Below are 21,292 nucleotides of genomic sequence, written 5' to 3'. Positions count from 1 at the left end.
AAAAAGATGTTTTATAGCTTTGTTCATAAAAAAAAAAAATCAAAAGGAATGCTTTATTTCTAGTCCACGCGGGAAATTAAATGAAATATAAATTCTTAATCAGATGCCTGGTAAAGCAGAAAGAACCTTCACTCAGGCAGTAAATCGGTGCTGACATTTACAACTTCATTGAACAATGAAACAAAGTTACAGTGTTTGTAACTCATGCAAGGTGACAGCCCTGAAATCCAGCCCCAAATTCAAGAAATAGTGAGACATTTTAAGAATATGAAATTGAGGCTTAAGGGTTTTGTCTCAGACTCAGAAAGTTAGCAAACTTCCTATTTACCTAGTATTTATCCCAGTGAGCAATGGCACTTTATTGCGGTCACAAGGGGTTTCAGGCAAAGACTGTTGGGCCCAAAGTCCACAGGTGGGGCCCACAGCCATCTGTTTTCCAGAAAAGACTGTGGTGCTTCCTTGAGATTAAATTGAGTCTGGGGGTGATCACAGACCAGTGATGGTGTCTAATCCATAACCCTCCGTCGGCAGAGTCAGCAGGTCTGAGAAAACAATGCTCGTGCATGGTGTCCGAGCTTGTGGAGGGAGGGCTGGGCAGGTCTGTGCTGTGTCCCCTGACGCTGCCAGGGCCCCCTGCCTTCTGACATCCTCTAGTCAGGCCCATGAACAGTCTGGTCCTCCGAAGGGTGCCTCTTCACCTCGGGGAGCGTCCAGAGCTGGGTGAACATAAAAGATTTTCAGAGACACGTCTGATGGCGCCTAGCTCAGTCCCCCTCACTCCTCCTGAGAGCTTCTGATGGAACCTGCAGCAACTGCCAACACCATGTACACCTCTCTCCCCACCGGACTCTGCCTGGCCATGTGGCCCTCCTTGGCCTGTGGACATTAGGACACGGGTCCAGTGTGACGGGCCAGCCGTCACGAGTCGATGGGTTCCCGAATGGGGGAGTGGGAATGAATAAAAGACACTCTCACATATGATGGCGATCGCGGGACTTCAGTGATCCTGAAGACACGAAGTTTATTTTACTGCACCCATATAAGCAGTTTGAGCACGTGCAAGTATGTATTAACATAACAAATGTAAATTCTTTAGCTTTCACATAGAGGATACAAAATTCACCGAAACTCACAAGTAATTACCTTATCAATTGCCCTGATAGGCATCAGCCTTCTGTGTCTGGGAACTGGCCGCTCCCACCAAATTCCTCAGCAGCTTACAAGCTCAAGCTCCCCTCAGGTGCAGGCAGAGACAATTGCCTCAGGGGGAGGAAACAGGTTAAGCATAAACCGAGCCATTCTGCAAAGCTCAGAGTTTCCTGTAACCATGGCTCCCCACAGTCCAGCAGAGATGTGAAGAGAGCAGACACCTCGGGCCCCTGCCATATTGTTCTGGGAGCCACGAGGCCGGCACGTGAAGGCCTGAGCCTGCCTGCTGGAGAGCCAGCCCCTGGTGGAGAACTGAGGGCCCGGTGCCACCAGGCAGGGGTGGACTGACGCAAGGGTCATCCCTGTAGCCCCCATCTGCCTCCCCCGGACCACCTGGCCCCCATCCGCTGCCCTATCCCAGGACAGGCAGCCCCTCCCAGCCCCAGCTGGACCCCAGGAAGGGGACCAGACAGGGTGCCGCCTGGACGACCTATAGGGCCATCGTCCACATGCCCCAAACTCATCAGGCAGGGGTCTCTCGGAGGTGGGCAGCTGGCACAGAGCTGCATCTGCAATGCCTCAGGCAGCCCCGGGGCCCAGTCACCCTCTCAGAGGATGCAGCCTGCTGTCCCCTGGTAGCCACACTCCACACCGACACAGTCCCCAGGTACACGACCCTCTCCAAGGCCCTCTCCTCCACCTAACACCCTTGACCCCCATCACCTTTGCTCCGGAGGCTTGTGACAAGTCAGTTTGCATGGAGGGCCTGGGGAGACAGTAGTGGTCTGGAGTTCATTTAAAGGGCGCTGGCCACACCTGGATGCCAGGGGTGGGGGAAGGGTGTTCCTCAGAAAGTGGGCAGGCCCCGCCCCAGCTCCTATGCTAAGTCATCCAGACTTGGCTCACCTTGAGGGACATACTCCTGAGGGAGGGGCCCTGCCAACACAGTGCTAGCTCTTAGGTTTGCAGCCCAGCCTCCCCACCACAGGCACCGGGGCTCTCGTATGCCTGCCCAGGAGCAGGACACCTCTGGTGACCTCCCACCACAAAGGCAGCACCCCAGTAGGTCCCCTGCATGGGACTCCTGTGTGGCGGCTCAGGACGCTGAAGCCCCCGGCTAGAAGGAGAGCTGCCTGGAGGATGGCTCGGCTGATGGCGGGTTTGCCAGAGGAACTGCTGTCTTCCTGTTTATGGCATTTGTTTCAGGAGCTCATAGGATGGCTGGTTCCTGTGGCTGCATTGTCCCCGTGACTGCCTGCACAGCCACCATGACAGGACATCAAACTCCTAACCAGGAAGAGTCTGTGCCAGGACCTCCAGAAGCCACTGTCAGAGTGTGCCTGCCTGCTCGTCTGCCAGGAACTGCAGGGCACCCAGCTCTGGTTTTAAACACACCAGCAGAAGCCCGGTGACCGAATGTGCTATCACCCAATGACGGCTTGTGATCGCCAATTACTTAACTGAGAGAATCAGACTACAAATTGCCAGGTTCGCTCAATTACTGCTAAAATGGTATAAATGCGTTTTAATTGTACTCAGACCTCCACTCTCCAGTGTGGGTGTTAAAGGAATAATGAACAGTCATAAATACAGTGACCCATTTATCTCCTTATCTGCTTACCAAACAGAAACATCACAGCCCGCACCCGGGCTCAGGAGGCAGAACTGACTTAATTAGGCTGCCTGAATGAGTGGAACGTCCAAATTGGATGCTAGGCCCGTGTTTAGTTGAAATTTATCTTAGCTGGGAGATGGTTTTCTAGCTGAAAAATGAGTGTCACGTAAAATAATGAAACTAACACAAAATTATTTTCTTAAAGATATTAAAGTTAAAAAGCCATCGCTGGGACTTATCTCTTTTCCTTCTGCAAAGACAGTTCAAGAACTTAGAGGTCATGTTAGGTCAAGAGCCCCTTCCTTCAGCCTCTCACGTCCTTACTCAGTCCTGGGAGGGGGAACTGGCTAATTTGGAGGATTTGGGTTTTCAGTCTCAGCAAATGACAACATGCCCATGTTCCCAGGGCTGCAGCTGTATCCCCTGGGCTCCTGGGTTTGCTGGTGGCACCCAGCACCCCTCTTATTCAGGACGTGAAAGCAGCTGGACCAGGAGAGGAGACAAGCCCACACTAGTCCAGCTCACTGACAGCTGGTTCTGTGCCATTGACATTTTAACTGTTAAAGACCCTACTAATTCCTCAGAAACCATGCCGTCCAACCAAATATTGAGACCTAACTAAACAGAGTACTGGGGAGCCACTGTCCAAATGTTGAATCCACTGTCCTTGCCAGTTCAACAGCCTAGCTATTTCCCATTTCCAAATGGCCCATAGTTGGCAAAATTCAATTCAATTTAGGAAACAACAAATGTGTGCTTGCAACCTATAGAATCTTGTGGACACAGGTCAATATCACATGGCCCATAAATATATCACATGTTCATAAATTTGGTGACAACACAGAAAAATGTGTAAATGATTCTAATGATGATGATGGTGGTGATGATGATGATGGTGGTGATAATGGTGATGGTGGTGATAATGGTGATGGTGATGGTGGTGGCGGTGATGGTGGTGATGGTGGTGATGGTGGTGATGGTAATGATGGTGATGGTGATGGTGATGGTGGTGATGGTGGTGATAATGGTGATGGTGGTGATGATGGTGGTGATGATGGTGATGGTGATGGTGATGGTGGTGATGGTGGTGATAATGGTGATGGTGGTGATAATGGTGATGGTGATGGTGGTGGCGGTGATGGTGATGATGGTGGTGATGGTGGTGATGGTGGTGATGGTGATGGTGATGGTGATGGTGGTGGTGATGATGGTGATGGTGGTGATAATGGTGGTGGTGGTGATAATGGTGATGGTGGTGATGGTGATGATGGTGGTGATGGTGATGGTGATGATGGTGGTGATGGTGGTGATGGTGATGATGGTGGTGATGGTGATGGTGATGGTGATGATGGTGGTGATGGTGATGATGGTGGGGGTGGTAATGATGGTGATGATGGTGATAATGGTGATGGTAATGGTGGTGATGGTGGTGATGGTGATGGTGATGGTGGTGATGGTGATGGTGGTGGTGGTGATGATGGCAATGACAGTGGTGGGGGTGGTGATGATGGTGGTGGTGATGGTGGTCATGATGGTGATAATGGTGATGGTAATGGTGGTGATGGTGGTGATGGTGATGGTGATGGTGGTGATGGTGATGGTGGTGGTGGTGATGGTGATGATGGTGATGGTGGTGGTGGTGGTGGTGATGGCAATGACAGTGGTGGGGGTGGTGATGATGGTGGTGATGGTGGTGATGGTGATGGTGGTGATGGTGATGGTGGTGGTGGTGATGATGGCAATGACAGTGGTGGGGGTGGTGATAATGGTGATGGTGATGGTGGTGGTGGTGGGGGTGGTGATGATGGTGGTAGTAGTAAACACCATGCACCAGGAAATAGTTAATATTCATCATCACATTTAATATGATAGAGGTGCTACTTACTCTTCCTAATGTACCAGTGGAGGAAGTGAGGCATGAGAGGATGTTATTTGGTTTAGGTCACAATTTGACTGCATGGTCAAGACTCAAACCCAGGCACTCTGAATGAGCAGTCCAAGAGGGGAGGTTGGTCGCAGACACCAAATTTTAATCAATTTCCACAATAAAAATGCACTGATTCCCCTTCTTCATGAAGCATCTCTGAGGGCACTGGTCTGAGCCGGACACTCCAAGCTCTCCAGACACAGACCATCCTAAGGAAGTGACAGGAGCACATGAAGACTTCCCCCTGCTTCTGTGCAGCAAGTTCCCTCCCCTTCAACACAAGCCAGGCCAGCTCCCTGCGTAGCCTTCCCTGACCCCTCGGCACTGAGCATGTGTCCACGTCTCCTCTGTGCTGAATGCATGGCAGTGACATTCAGCATCTGTGACAAGAGGGGTCGCCATGCTGCCCCGCACGAGGCTGTGGTGTCTTTGAGGGAAGACCAGGCACACGTCTCTGTCTGAATGCCGAGCGTAGGTGCTAGTGTCCGTCCTGTCCCCCAGCAAGTGCCGTTGGAGCACCTACTGTGTGTCACCTACTCCGCTGGGTAAAGGGGACCATGGTGAAGGCCTATCCCCCGGAGCTTCTCATTGATCTGCCAAACTAATCCAATCGTATTGATTTCTCATGATATATGTTACAAGAGAAAGTTCTAGCTTGCTGCAAGAGCCGGAAATAAGGAGCGCTAATTAAAGGGTGACAAGGTTCTGTGAGGAAGGGGTCTCCAGGCTGAGCCTAGGGGGTGTGATAGAGCTGACACGTGGAACATTCTGAAGGGAGGCAGGACTTCGGGCTGTGGGACAAGCGCTTTAAGAAGTCTCTGACCCCACCCGCAAGTCTAGGGGATTATCCAGAGGGGACTAGAGAAAGCGATTCGTCTGGGCTGCTGGTAATCCTGAGTCCACCAAACGTAAGTTCCCATATCAGGCCCACCCTTCACCACATGACCCTGAGCCCCTCAGTCTCCTCCCTGTAGAATGGGCATCATAGTAGACTCCCCCTCTGGGGGTTCAATGAGGAAAAACCATACAAGAGGCAGAGCAAACTCCTAGCCCGTAGTAGTGTTTTGAAAGACGAGGAGGTGAGGATAAGGAAGGAGGCCCCTGACCCCACTGCTGTCACCGACCCAAGCTGCAGCCCTGCATCTCCGCACGTTACAGGACACGACAGCTGGACGTGACCTATTGGACTGTCACTCGGAGGGCACACCACCACAGTTTTCTCCTCATCACTGCGGCTCCTATCTTCATAGATTTCATATTTTTCCCCAAAGTCACCACCAAGCCCAGCCCAGCAGGGGCGAGTGGATTGACAAATGGAGATGGGGAGGTGGTTTCCCAGGTCACAAAGAGCCCTGCAGACACAGCCCACAGTGGCCTCCTGGGCATGCGGCCAAGTGGGACCAGATGGGCAACACAGACGGGCACTCCATGCAGCCGAACTGTCTGTTTTTGCCATGTGGCATCTCACAGTGTTTTCTGTTGTCTGACTGTGACCAGCGATGGAGCAGAGTACAGGGGATGCCCTCACCTGCACCTGGGCTTTGGACGTAGGCTCCATCTCACACTAGGTCGATGAGTTTTGTTCTTTCCTATGTTCACGTAATTATATGCAGATTTTTACTGATCACAGAGGTGGCTGGTGCACAAGAGAGAAATGGCCCAGACCTCAAGGGCTCACAGCCGAGGGAGCACCCACGCAGTGATCCAACACAAACACATGGAAAATGCACAGAGGATGTGATCGGCGCAGAAGAGTATGTGACAGTGGAGTCTGTGCTGGGCCATTTGTGACCTGTGAAGCTCATAGTGAAAAACCTGATACGTGATGGATGCACAGACACTAAGAAACAGGGGAAACTGACAGAGGCCCTGTCTCGGGTGTAGGGGAGAGTCTGAGGGACCAAGAGAGATGACGAGAGGTGACAGGAGGTGACGAGAGGTGACGGGAGGTGATGGGAGGGGCGAGGCCAGGAGACCAGCAGGATGGTGGGAAAGAGAGCAGAGCAGAGTGGGGGCTCTCGGAAGAGGGAGAAAAGGAATGCGGGGGTGATGGGTCAGGTTCACGGTTGAAAGTGTTCACTCCAGTTGCTGTGGGAAGAAAGGTCTTGAAAGTGGCCAGCGCGACTGAGTGGGCATGGAAGGAAACTGGTCCACACATCCAGACAGGAGCTCCTGGTGACAAAGTAGGGGCGTGTTGGAGAAGGTGCAGAGGGGCCAGCTAAGACCCTTAGGAGGCGGCACGGACAGGACCTGGTTACGGAGCCAGGGGTCCGAGCAGCCGGAGGTCTGGGTGCGTAGGGGTGACTTCTACCAAGTTTTGGATGGAACATCAAGAGTCTGCTCTTGGGCATGTGAGCTTCAGGCCCTTAGCTACTTATCTAAGAAAAGATAAGTGCATGGGGTTTGGCGGAGACATCAGGGCTGGGTGCAAAGAGCATCGATTACGGGATTTCACGCTCACTTCCCACTCACAGGAACCAGCATTCCTTGACGAAACGGCTGATTCCCAGGCTGAGCCTGGATGACTATAAGGTGAGCCAGACACCTTGTTGGACCAGAAAACAAAGACACGATTACAGACTAAAAACATCGTCAGAGGTCTCTAGTGTCAATTATTATCATAAGGCCAATAACTGACTGTACCGAAACTCATCAGATGTATCCACAGGCATGGACTCGTGATGGAGCTGAGGGGACCAAAGTTTGCCACCCCAAAATATGCCTTTCAGGATATGGATTTTAAGACACAGGAAGAACTTTAACCACCCTCCACCCCCCACCTGCCTAAAGGAATCCAGGTAGAAACACCTGCTCACAGAAGGGGGCATCCCCTTAGCATCACAGCATGAACTGCACATGGCCTACAGGAGGGATCTAGCAGAGCCCAGGGCTGGACACCCCTCGTGTCCCCCGTTTCTGGGTGTCCCAACAAGGACCTGTTGACCACACGTTTGCTCGGTCTCGTCTACCTGTGAATGATCTGCTTTCCCTTCGCAATCCCAGCCCCCGCCTCCCTCTCCTTTGCCCAGAATGGCATGTAAACCTCAGCTGCCAAAGCGTCCAGAGTCTCATATGCTTACGGCCCCCCCACATGTACATCCGTGATAAGTTTGACATTTTCTCCTGTTACTCTGTCTCCTAATTACTAATTTGATTCCTAGCCCAGCCAGAAGAACTTAGAAAGGGGGAGGAAAAAATTTTTGCGTGCCCACAGTGCTGAAAACAAAATCTCATTGGCCATCTCTGGAGGCTGCTAAGGAACCAACTGATGAAGTGACAATGGTCAACAGAAGTAAAGAATTGAGCATTTATTCTGCCTTTCCTGAAAGAACCGTACTAGAGGGTGACCGAGGAGGTGGTGAGTGAAGTCTCTCTCCATACAAGTGCTCTACGTAGAAAATAAAAAAGGAACAATGGAAGAATACTGGAATATAACCTGTTTGAAATCAATAACAGAATAATACATCTAGAAAATCACCCTCCATGCCTCTTATTATCCCCAAAATGGAAGCAACCGGACAAACGTGTCTCCTGATGGAAGTGTGCTCACCACCTGTGAAGAGTCTTGCCAACAAACTTGAGCGAACCTCACCAAGCCTCACCGTCTGACTCCAACACCGATGGCCAAGGGACAGAGATGCAGGTGGCAGAATCTGGGCTGTGGAGAGCTGTGGGGGACGAGGGACTGTGTTTCTTCAACCAGCAGAGTTTAAAAATTGCAATGAAAAAAAGAGAGAGCAATAAAAAGGAGAAACCTATGGATTAAAAGATAAACCGAGTTGCATTGCAACCCATTATTTAAATCCTGATTTCAACAAATAAACTGAAAAACAAAGCTGTGAGACAATCAGGAAAATTGAACACTGAGTCACTGTCTGATGCTATTAAGAAATCACTATTAAATAATATCAAAGTCACGTTTTAAAAAACAGAATTTAGGGGGAGACAGATGGCTCAGTTGGTTAGAGCGCGAGCTCTGAACAATAAGGTTGCCAGTTCAATTCCCATAAGGGCCAGTGAGCTGCGCCCCCTGCAACTGAAGACTGAAAACGGCGACTGGACTTGGCGCTGAGCTGCACCCTCCACAACTAGACTGAAGGACAATGACTTAGAGCTGATGGGCCCTGGAGAAACACACTGTCATGCGGGGTCTCAGCTCTCGCTCCCCGCACAAGAACACAGGATATGGCGAGGCCAAAAGGAACACCCACGGAGCCATACATAGGGGAGTCATACCACTATAGTCTCACTGGCGGCTGGGTTGGAGACACAGGGAGCAAACATCCGCCAGTACCCCCCAAGGAGTCTTCCTGCACCCCAGTCTCTCTGGCGGCCAGGCGAGACACAGGAAGTAGGATCCACACAATCCGCAATCTGCCGTCCACTTCTCTCTGCCAACCAACCTCACTTGCTAACTACAATCCATGCTTGCTGGGGTAGCCACGGCAGTTACATCAGTGGCTAATGGCTAACCGGTAATCAGTGGCTAATGACTGACGGCCAACTAGTCACAGCTGACAGCCATCTACTACCAGAGCCAGCACCTTCCTCGTGAGGCCAAGAGCCTGGAAACTGCTCTCTGGGACTCTGTCTCCACACACACTGTTCCCCAATATTCTCCAATAACAAATTTAAGAAAAAAGAAATGTCAGAGAACCATTGGTTTTTTAAATAAATAACAGAATTTATCTTTGAGAGAACCATGCAGAAGTATTTACTTTAAAACTAAAATGATATCTGAAATTTACTTCAAAATAATCTATGATAGAAGGAAGTAGATAGAGAGGTGATGCAGGATTTGGTCAATGAAGCTGGGTCATGTGAACACAGAGTTCAATAGATTTGTCTGTCTACTTTTGTATAGATTTGGAATTCTTCATGGAAAAATTAAAGATGCAGCTTGCTCCCCACAAAATTGGAGAAAGTGAATGCAGCCAACCAGCGATTGTGTTTTCTGAGTGGTTTTGTTTTAACATTAAGTGTGGGATCTGAAATTAGCCAATTGTGAAATAGGGCTGCTTATCAACTTCCAGGTGAAACATGGACCATCTGGTAGCAATTTGAGGAATGACAGAAACCTGAAGTACCTCCCCTTACCCCGCCCAGGCCCCGCCAGACCCCGCCCAGGCCCCGCCCAGCCCCGCCCCACCCAGGCCCCGCCCAGGCCCCCGCCCAGGCCCCGCCCAGCGCCCCCACCCCACCCCACCCAGGCCCCGCCCAGCGCCCCCACCCCACCCCACCCAGGCCCCGCCCAGGCCCTGCCCAGTACCCCACCCAGCTCTCCACCCAGGACCCGCCCAGGACCCCAGGACATGCCCAGGACCCGCCCAGACCCCCCCAGACATCCCTGTGTCCTCCGGGAAATGCTCAGCCATAAGGAGAACACCCTGAGCCTTGCCAATCACAGACAAGACCTGGTCTGTGAAATTGGACCAGAGATGATCTTCTTTCTTCATGATACCTTCTGAAATTAAACAAATAAAAATAAAAACCAAAACATATAACTGATAACTGCAGTCAGTTTGTGTCAAATTCCTAAAAGCAAAGGAATAGCAAAAAAATATTTTCGTGGTGCAGGAAAGAAAGAACGGGTGACCATTAATAAAAAAATATGCCGCTGCTGATAAAATAATGACATATTCCTCCCCCCACACTCCCTCCCAGCTCCCCAGCCAGCCTTGCAGTAAAGGGTGACCATGTGACCAGACCTGACCACCCGGCAGCCTTTCTGCCAGGCTTTCTGGCCTCTTCCCTCCTTGAACGCTGCTGTGATGCTTGGTGCTGGGGCGGCCTTCTTGCCACCACGAAGCTACCAGCAGAGCGTAGGGAGAGCAGAGCAGGGAGATGAACGCACCGGCTCCCTCACCACATTGCACCAAAGTCTCGTCCCGTGGCATCTTTAAATGTTCTTATGGCCTGAGTCGTTGTCTATTCCTGAAGACAACCGTGTCCTAAGTGATTAAAGTCTTCCTTCCAATCGACCAAAATAAGGATAAGAAGGGCTCATGTGTGCGTCCCCTGAAGACTTCGCTGGGCAGGTCCAGCGTGCCCACACGCTCCTGGAAGCTGTGTGGACACACAGAGGGGGGTGAGGGGGGCTCGGGTGAACAGGCACCCTATTGTGTTACAGCCCAGGTCACGGTCCTCACTGGGTAACTGTCTGTACAAATTAATGAACAGAACCCTCACTTAAAATGAAGTTGAGGGCCAGAGGGGGAGTCTCACGCCCTAGTTGATGGCAGAGCCCAACAGGACGAACTGTGTTCATAATACCTCTCTCTTTTCTAAGAAGGGTTTCTTCTATGGACTGGTGCATGGCCTGAATTGCAATTCTCTGTTGCTCCAGAACAAACCCATTTTGCTGGAGAAATACCTGTTGTCTATTTGTTGAAGGTCAACATGCTTCCCAGGGGACATGTGGCAATGTCTGGAGCTGTTTCTGATGGTAAAGATCAAGGGGTCACACTGGCGATCGAGGGGTCACACTGGCCTCCAGTGGGTAGAGGCCAGGGTGGCTGTCCAACCTCCTGCTGTACACAGGCCCCCCCCACTCCCACCCCCAGGATTGTCTGACCCACGCTGTCTGAGTGCTGAGGCTGAGAATTCCGCCTAGAGGACACAGCGGGCTCTGCCTGTGCCCAGTGCCCACGCACAGCGGGCTCTGGACAGGCTCAGAGCTGACAAGTCTGGGCAGCTCTCTCCGATTCCATGCAGAGGGCAGCCAAGTCCCAGAAAATTCCGCCACCTAGCCAGCCAAGTCCTCAGAGAAGGGACCATTTCGAACACCATGTCAGGGACTCCCCAGAGCTGCCCCGTTCCTTGGTTTTCCTTAATTTAAAAAAAAAAAAAAAAAAAGAGGTGCTAAAATCCATCAATTGCTGTTTGCCTGCCCTGAGGTCTCACGGAGGGAAGATAACACAGCGCTGCATGGCTCCATGGCTCTGACGACGGGTGGGAACAGGGCCACCCCGAGCCTCTGTGGCTGCAGAACCTTGTGCCTGGGCAGCCCTCGGGTCTCCCTGCTCTGCACTTACCGGGATGGGACTCCGTAAACATTAATAAAAAGAAACATTAAATTGTGTCTCAAGGAGCTTGGCGTTTATCTGGGGACCTTCACAGATGACGTCAGTGGAGACTGCTGGGGACCCCATGAGGCAGACGCCGGCAGGTGGGACCAAGGGACAGCGAGCGGAGGCTTTCCTGTGAGGATGTTACTGTCACTTGGCCAGTGCAACATTTCACAGGTCGTGTGTCTTCACAATTACTTATAATTCCATGTGGGGACCATTTGGAGACGGGATGGACGGCGGCCCAGTTACAGCACAGACGCCACGTCTTTGCCAACACAGACCCGTGGTGGACAGCCCAGCCCTGCCCTTGGAGTCACGTGCATCCCTGTGTCTTCTCTGAGCGTGATTGACCGTCAGCTTTACACCTCCAGGCGTGCCACTAAGACCAAACTGTGACTTGGCAGACAGAGACGAGTGTGCACTGGAGACTGCAGTGTCTGAAGTTAAAAAAAAAAGGCCACATTAGCATTCCCGAGTCCCTGACCGTCAGTCTCACCTCGCTGACCATCAATCTTACCTGTTCGCTTGGGCCCCAGGGTTGGGCAGTGGAGGTGTCTCCTGCCTCTAATCTCTAAATCCACACCAGATCAAATGGGCAGGACAAAAACAAGCACTTTGAGCCAGAGCTTCAGAGTAATTGCATTACCAGCCTGGCCAGCCCAAATGTTTGGGGATCTGGGATAAATAAAAAAGGAATAGCTTGCAAAGTGATCCCCAGCGCTCCATTCCAGGGCTATGCTGAGCCTGGCTATTTCATTTGCATGATTTAGCAAAAGGAAGTTTGCATTGAAATGTAAACAGTGAGGCAAGTCGTTTACACTGGAAAACACGGAGGCAGGCGGGGCAGCCTATTAAGCTTTATAGCCTCTGACTGCTGTCTTGGCTGCTGCCAGGAAACAGGAGCGATTACCAGTTACCCGGACCCACAATTCAAGCAGCTCTGCCTCACACCAGTGCTTCAGGAGTAACGGGTAGGAATGGAATTATGTCGTCATTTGCATATGGTGTTCTTACTGAAGGTGTATTCCGAATTTATTGGGCATTTTCATTAGCCCTCAGTGACGGGTTTCTGGGAATGTGGTATGCACCTCTTGTCGGGAGGGAAAGATCTTCAGCCTAGGAAAGTCGGACAGCGTGAGGGTAATGTACCCCGCTGCTGGGAAGGCTGCTGAGGACAGCCCTGCGTGTACATGTTTGAGGTGTTTCTGGGACATGGGGGGGGAGCTGTCCCTGGTACACCAGGCCCAGACTGGAGTCCAGACAACCCCCATACCCCCAAAATACCACCACACCCCCAGGGCCATGAGACAGTCTCTAAGTCTGTTGCCAGGAGGGGAAAACTTTCCTGTAAGTATTCTCAACGAAAAGGAATAGTCCTGGACTCAGCTCCACAAGGCGCCCAGTTGGTCTGGCTGCATGTAAGGCTCGATGGAGCCAGGTATTTGCAGCCCTGCTAAGGCAGGTGAGTGCCCGAAGCACTGCTCTGGTGGGAGCTCGTGGGAAATGCAGGGTCCCAGGCCCCTGAATGCTTCTGCTTTTAGCAGGATCGGCAAAGGGCTGGCAGCCACCCGGACTCTGAGAAGCCCTGCTCCAGGCTGGAGATAATTGCAATATTACCTGGAATGAAAAAATGACACACACACATCTGCCTGGAACCCAGTTACCCGTATGGGACGTCTGGCCACATCTGTGAGCTCAGAGTTGGATGACAACACTTCCCGTGTTCCATGAACTCTGGTATTTTCCGTCCCACTCCATTTCATTCCGTTCTATTTAAAAATATTGGTCGCAACCCTCTACACTGAGTGCATGACCTACTAATTTTGACCACAGTTTTACAAACTCTGCTCTGGGACTTCATTCTGGCAGAGCTGAATCCTCTCTGGACAGAGCACTGCAGCCACTTTTCACCTGAGGTCATGTGTGGTGAACTTGAACTTCAAGTTCATAGCTTTTTGGAGGCAAGAAGGCAGAGCCCAGAACCTTCCCACAGTGGGGAGCACGCTATGAGACCGCCCCTGACGGCCACATGTCAGCACGTGGGCAAAATACCACCACACCCCCAGGGCCATGAGACAGTCTCTAAGTCTGTTGCCAGGAGAGGAAAACTTTCCTGTAAGTATTCTCAACGAAAAGGAATTGACGACCCACACTCACACTAATTGTGTGATCCAAATAAAATTTCAACCAAGCGTCCAGTTTAAAAGGTCCTGGGATGAACCACTCTCCAAAACCTGAGCGGCCCAAACGCAGGTTTTCCTCTGGACTAGAACACATCCCACAGGAAAAGCCTGAAGACTGTGAAGAGAGCCACACAATACACAAAGAAGCAGAACACAATGAGCAAGAGGTGGCAGGGAAAAGAATAGAAAGAAAACAAAGAGACAACAGATAAAAGACCCAAACCAGTAATATATTCCAAGAAATAGAGATTTATGAAGATGAACAAAGAGCTAGCAGATTGTTAAGTGAAACAAATGTAACTGCTCCAAGTGAAAAGCATAATTGTTGAAATTAATAACTCATTGGATAGATTTAATACCTGATTACACAACACTACAAAAAGGAGAAGGGATTAATAAGCTAGAAGTTACATTTAAAAAAATGCATCGAGAAAGACCAAGAGATGTGCACGGAAAAAAGGAGGTCAAGAAGCTTGAACGCAGAGTGAGAACATACATCTAAGTGGAGTGAGAGTCGAGAAAGAGAAGAAAGAGACAGACAATAGGACAGAGATCGTATTGTAAAAGATAGTGGCTGATCATTTCTTTTAAATTAAATATAGAAGGCTATTAAAGCTATCACTAATTCAAAAAGGCCAATTAATTCCAATCAGAATAAATCTGAAGAAAATTTATGCACAGAAACAGCATAATGAAATTATAGAATTGCAAAGATAAAGAAAAGGTCCAAAGTAACTGGAAAAAAAGAGAGATTACTTTCAAAGAACAACATTTAGCTCAAAAGCTTACTTATCCGTCTCCACAGGGCAGGGAGACAGCTCAATTGTCACCACAATGTGTCCAGATGGAACCCTTAGAACTCTATACCTGAAATAACACCTTCCAACAGCAAGGGGGAAATAAAGACTTCAGGAGCCAAACACAGACCCTTGTGTGGTACCTGTTGTACCAACAGACCCTTTCTAAAAAAAATTCAGTGTATATTTCACACAGAAAGACAGTGTTACCAGAAAGAGGGTCTGAAATGGAAAGAAGAATGAAGCAAATATGAGATAAACTTACACTTAACTATGCGCGACTATTATAATACCACTCTGTGGTCTTACAAAAAAAGAAATGTTGAATTTATAACAATTATGGTAAGTAAGTCAGAGAGACATGATTAGAATAGTTGGGGTCTCTGTAATACATGGAAAGATTAAGACGATTGACTAATTTTATAATTTGATAAATTAAGTGTAAGACTGGTAACGTGCATAAGTGTGTCACTAAAATCATAGAAATGTAGTGTACAGTGCCCTTATTGTCAGACAAAAATTTGAAAGAAAGAGAAAAAAATGTCAGTGCAGAATAAAGCCAGCAAGGAGAGAAAAAGTAACAAAGGAAGATTAGGAAAAGTAATGAGAGTAATTATAAATCCAGGTATATCACTCGTTAAAATAAATGTACAACAAAGAAAAGCTCTTTTAAAAAACAAAGGCAATCAGATTAGGTCTAATGGAATCCAGATGTATTCCATTTGCCAGTAGAAGAACATCACAAGGGCATAGAAAGACTGAAGACAAAATGTATGTATCAGGGACACCAAAAAAGTGCATACACATGACTTGTATTCACCTTTTGTTATGGTATATATTGAGTATTACAATTTTAATACAGGCTTTTTCCTTTCTTAAAATGTGTATATGTGTGTGTTTTTTGGGCAACCTCTGTATATAGTGAGTCTGGTTATATTAATATCAGAAAGAAATACACTACAAGTCAGAGTGTTATTAGAAATAAGGAGAGGACACTGTATTATGCTAAAAATGTTGAACTGATCAAGAAGTCACATTTGAAAATTTGTATACATCTCATAAAGTGGCGTCAAAGTGTGTGACACAAATATGAACCCCCAGTCCTAGCAACACCAATCTCAGTGACTGATAGAGCAGGCAGAAAAATACTTGGTGTGAAAATAAAAGATATGAAAGACACCATTAACAAGATATACCCGACAGCCGAAGAAGACACAGCATTCACATTATTTTAAAACACACCGAGGCTATTGGTGAAAGTGGCCCCCCAATTTGGTGAATCTATACATTCAAGAATTTCAATGAGCTACAAAGAGGAGAAATAAAAATGAGGCTGCACCAAGGCACATCAAAATCAAATTACCGAAATCCAAGGACAAATAGAATCTGAAGGGAGTCAGAGAAAACCGCGTTTCACCCCAAGGAACAGGTGTGCTGAGGACAGCTGACTTCTCATCAAAATCATCAGGGCCCAGCAGACGATGGAAATGCATCTTCAAAGGGGAAATGTCAACCAGACACCTACATATAAGGTAAAAGATTTCAGACGTGAAGGTGCAGTGAAGGTCCTTGTATACGAATCGAAACTGAGAAAATGAATTGCGAGGAGGTTTTCCCTACAAGAAATGTTATAAGGAAGTTTTCAAGCTGAAAGAAATGGCATCTGTCCACGGACAGCTCAGATCTACACAAAAGGAAAAAACATGACCAGAAATGACAATTATGTGGGCAAACATAAAAGAATTAAAACCACATAAATATTTATCCATGTATGTGATCCCCTGACGGCTCCCACCTCCCTCTGAGTTAGGGGACCCTCTTCTGACATCCTGCCAGGTCCCCACCCATGGTCCCCAACGTGTCACCTCAACCCCCTACAAGGATTGTCAGGGGGAGCACTTATGTTTTTTCAATGTTTCTGATTAGGTCGGGAGAAATTCTCAAGGTGGCGTTCGTGTGAGTAACTTTTCCTTACTGCTTACTGATATCTAGCTGTTGGTGGGATTGTGTCCCTACAATGACATGCTGGGGTCCTGGACCCCAGGACTGTGCACGTGACCTTACCTGGAAATAGGATCTTCGCAGATGTGATTGTGTTAAGATGAGGTCATTAGGACAGGCCCTAATCTAACAGGATTGATGTCCCTGTAAAAAGAGGAAATTTGGACCCACACAGGGAGAGGCCACGTCGGGACAGAGGCAGAGACTGAAGGCATGCGGCCACCTGCCCAGGGACGCCTAGGTCCCCAGGAGCTGGGGGGGGCAGGAAGCACCCTCACCTGGAGCCTCCAGAGGGAGCTTGGCCTGCGACAGCTTGACCTCAGACATCTGGCCTCCAGACTATGAGACAATACATTTCTACTGCTTCAGCTGCCCACTCTGTGGTCATTTGTTACGGCCGCCCCAAGACACGGACGGAATCTGCTCGTCGGGAGGGCTGGCCAAGCCCCAGCGCATAGCCTACCACAGGCTGTTTCTGTCACCCCTGCCTTTATGGTCACTTGTTCTTATGGCAGCACACAGGGTCTCCCTTTATAGTGGAAATAAAACTTTCCACTTTCAGATAAATGATTCTATAGTTTTGAAAAGAAGTCACTTTCAGGGAAGTGGCACCATCGTGAGGGTGGCTTAGCGTGGCCTCAGCCCGGGGGTGGGGGTCCGCTCGAGCCCTGGATGCCCTGCCCCTCTCCCAGGCCCCGGTCCTGCCCACCTGGGGGCCATCGAGGTCCTGCAGGACAGCAGGTGGCCATGAAGGAACATATACTTCTCTGGGAATAAAGATGGCTCCTTCATGTCCCGTCCACATCCAGAGCCCCTGCAGCTGCCCAGGAAGAACCAGAGGCCCCAGGAGGGGAGGGAAGAGGCAGTGGGAGAAGCGCAGCCCTGGGTGGCGCTTGCCGAGAGGGGCAGTCAGGGAACAAAAGGAACGTGTGTCCAGGTTCCGCCCGCCTCCCCACGGTCTGAGCATGCAGACGGGACCGGGACCTGACCTTGGAGGGAAAACACCCAGTCGCGATCGAAATCAAACGTGCAGAGAGAGAGACAGAGACGGGGTGCAGTCACCTTCCTTGTGGTCTGAGGAGGGAGCAAGTGCTCAGCTCACCTCTGAGGAGCTGGCCCAGAGCTCTGCCTGGGGAAACCCGAGGAGTTGACCGCCCAGGAAGGGGAGGCACCCATCCCTCGACAGGAAACCCCGATGTGGGAGAGAAAGGGACCTCAGCGTCTTGTCTACACCCTCCTGGAATCAGGTGTCAGAGCCCCAGCGTCCTGACGATAGCCACAGCTCTGGAGCTTCCCGGCCCTGGTTTCCTTTGCCCCCTGGGACTTGCCAAGGGACAGTGTGTGAAGGAAAGATGGAGGCTTGACCCAGCTCTGGCTGCATCCCCGACCCAACACATCTCCGATGGATGCGGGCTGGCTAGCAGGGAGGCTGCACCGCCTCTGCCCATATCCCCACGGCAGGTCCCCATGTGGCCCTGGAGTCTTGGATCCCACCTCTGACCACGGTGAGTCCAAGGCCTGGCCCCGGGGTCCCGAGCACCCCCTCTGTGTCCAGGGACAGGCCTAGCTAGGTCTAGGTGGGAAGCCCCCTGTGCCAAGGGGGTGGGGCTGGATGAGGGTCTCCGAGACCCTCATCCAGGTCTCTCCCATCTTGAGTGGGCCCCTTGAAGGGGTCTGGCCCTCACCTGTGAGTCCGAGTGGGGCTTCTGGGCCCGTCGAGGCAGAACGGTCTGCAAGGCTCCGGGGGGGCTGGAGGGGAGCATCCTCGGGTGGGAAGAGGGGGTGGCCTGCGCCCCTTATCCACCCTGTGAGCTGACCTGAAAGAGCCATTGCCCCACAGGGGCCATGGGGGGGGCACCTTTCAAATGGGGGCCGACTTGAGATAAAGGGGACAAGATGGGTGGTTAGGCACTATGCACAGGGGAAAGTGACAGAAAGCGTAACTGGGGCACCGAGGACACATTGGTGACGTCAGGCGTGTGAGGTGGCCTGCCCGGCCAGCACAATGACACTGCCTGACCCCCGGCTTCTCTGGGGTGCCTGGACCTGGGCTGTCGGGGGCACTGCCAGAGCTCGCCGTGGACAGGGAGGGCCATGAGGAATCTCTGCCAAATGTTCACCAGCCTGGAACCATGCCGGCCTGGGGACGATGGGTGACAGGGAGCATCACAATGGGGGGTGGACGCGTCCAACAGCAGCTCCTCTACCTCCCAGACGAGTGCCCGGCCTTGCCTCTGCCTCCCTGTGAGCAGGTGGGGTCCGGGACTGCGCCAGCTCTGACCCCGAGGTGGGACCTCAGGGCTCCCGGGCCGGCTCTGAGGGCGGTGGGGCCTTGCCTGGTCTTTGCACGTCTTCCCTTGGAAGATCCGTGTCTTTTCCAACACAAGCCACACCAATTCTGGAGCAGTCGGGCCCCGCAGAGCCAGGCCCGAATCCTATGAAGTGTGGACACGCGTGGACGCCGGGCCCCAGCTCCTGCTTCTCGGAGCCCGTGTGTGAGGGTGGGCACCCTGGCCCCGCGTCAGCAGCTACCCCAGGCTGGCTGCCCTGACAGCCCCCAGCTCCTGGGTGCCCTGGGCTGTGCAGAACCCACATGGGGGGACTAATCTGGACAGCGCAGCTCCTTTGCGGGGCACCCTCACCCCCTCCCTGCCCTGCTCTGGCAGTCCAGGGCTTGGGCCTTTGTATGTCAGGACACCAGGAAACTCAGAGGGGCTGATGGGGAAACAACGTGTTGGAAGAGTAACTCTGGGGGTGCAAAGGGAGCCTTCTGACAGTCTCCGCCTTGTCTGAGAGCAGAGATGCCCCCCCATGAGAGCATCCACCACCCTCCAGGCTGACCAGGAACCCAGTCACCATGGCACCGCTAACCGGTTTGACATTCTTTCTTTAAAACTCTTCTCCACGAAGCTCAGTTAATTACAAATCGAGTTCACACTCCATTATTTTGATTTGCCTCCACCTCCTGGTACTGAGTAATTAGACTCTGGGATTCAGGCACAGCCAAGCGTGACCCGGGTCCCTGCTCAGAGCGGGAGGCGGGTGAGCTGACGAGCTCCATCCAGGCCTGGGCGGCTGGGCCAGCCCGCCAGCTTCATGCCTGGTAGGTGTTACAGAGATAGAGTCCCACAAATTAATTAGCAATTAAAAACTTTATTTATAAAAGCAAGCCGGGGATGCACATCTTGTTAAAATGCAAACTATTCTTTTCAGACCACTTTTAAATAAGAAATGAACAGAAATCCTAGAGATTGACAGGGCACCGTGCAAGAACGTCTTCAAAAACAATTTGCTGAATATTAATGAACTGAAAATGTCATTTCTGGTCCAATTACTAAAAGTAATTAGGTTTTTTTTAATTATGGAGGAAGTGGAATTTTAATAAGGTCAATTTTACAATTACAGTTTAAAAAATACTAATTGTATTGTCATCACATCTTAGATAATAAATGACATGAGCTGGCTAACATCTGGTGATTTTAATGTAAATAAAGCAAAACTATCATTGTGTCGAGTTCTTTGGAGCGTGACAACTGAATAAGACAGGAGTGTGGTGACCCGGGAGCCACGACGGCTGCCCCGTGCCCGGGGTGGCTGAAGGTAACAAGGAGCCCTGAGGTTTGCTTTCAGACCCTCTCGCCTGTGGCCTGTGGAAGGGATGGTGCACTGGCTGGTCCGCTGTGCCACGGACATGAGGCCTTGCTCGTGTCACTGCAAGCCCAGCGTCCGTCTGAGTCTGCTCCACGGTCTGTGTCCCCAGCAGGAGGGCACACGTGCTGGAGGTGAATGTACACTGACTTCCTATCTGTCACGAAGCGCACGGCTGAGCCCTCGCCTCAGACCCACCCAGCCCATAGAGTTAGAGGCGGCGAGTGCCCCTCTGGCTGGGGTCCAGGTCCTGGTCCGGTGGGATCCCCAGGATCCCAGCCCGTGCTCCCGGGCCTGTGTGTGAGGACAGCATTGCCTGGTGGCTGCCCTCCCAGCCCATGCCCGCTCTGACTGCAGACGTGAAGGCTGCTGTGCCTGGCCAGGCACCAGCTCCACCCTGGCCTGTGCCCACCCCACCTCTGCCCCAGCACTGCTGCAGGATGACCCTAGTGACCTCCACGGCCAGTTTCATGGAGCCATTGCAGAACCAAAGCCACCAAGGCCCCGATGGGAGGACGCAGAGGCATATGCCACCTGGCTTCTTCTTGGGTCTTCGGCATGGCCATGCCCCAGTGTCACACACTGGAGATTGCTCTGACCATGGTGGGCCACCAGGCGAGGGCCAGTGCTGCTCAGGCCCTTCTGGCCTGACCATTTCTCTAGGGCTGCAGCCACCCTCAAACAAACCCTCAGACACGAGCGTTATTGTCCCCACTCTGAAGGTGGGAAACGGGGGACAGAAGCAGTGCGTTCGTCCCAGGAGCATGGCCAGTCGAGGTGGGGCTGGGCCAGGAGCCAAGGTCATCTCTGCCCAGAGAGCGCCTTCTCTGGCCACAGCCCAGAAGCAGCAGGAGGCACTGCCTTTGTTCATTGCTGTCCCCATCCTCGCACCCTTCCCTGAG

Source organism: Rhinolophus sinicus, chromosome 1 (genome assembly GCF_057876585.1).
Source record: "Rhinolophus sinicus isolate RSI-liver-muscle chromosome 1, RSI-T2T, whole genome shotgun sequence".
NCBI classification, from domain to species: domain Eukaryota; kingdom Metazoa; phylum Chordata; class Mammalia; order Chiroptera; family Rhinolophidae; genus Rhinolophus; species Rhinolophus sinicus.
The sequence above is the reverse complement of the archived record's forward strand: the minus strand, read 5'-3'. Positions refer to the sequence as shown.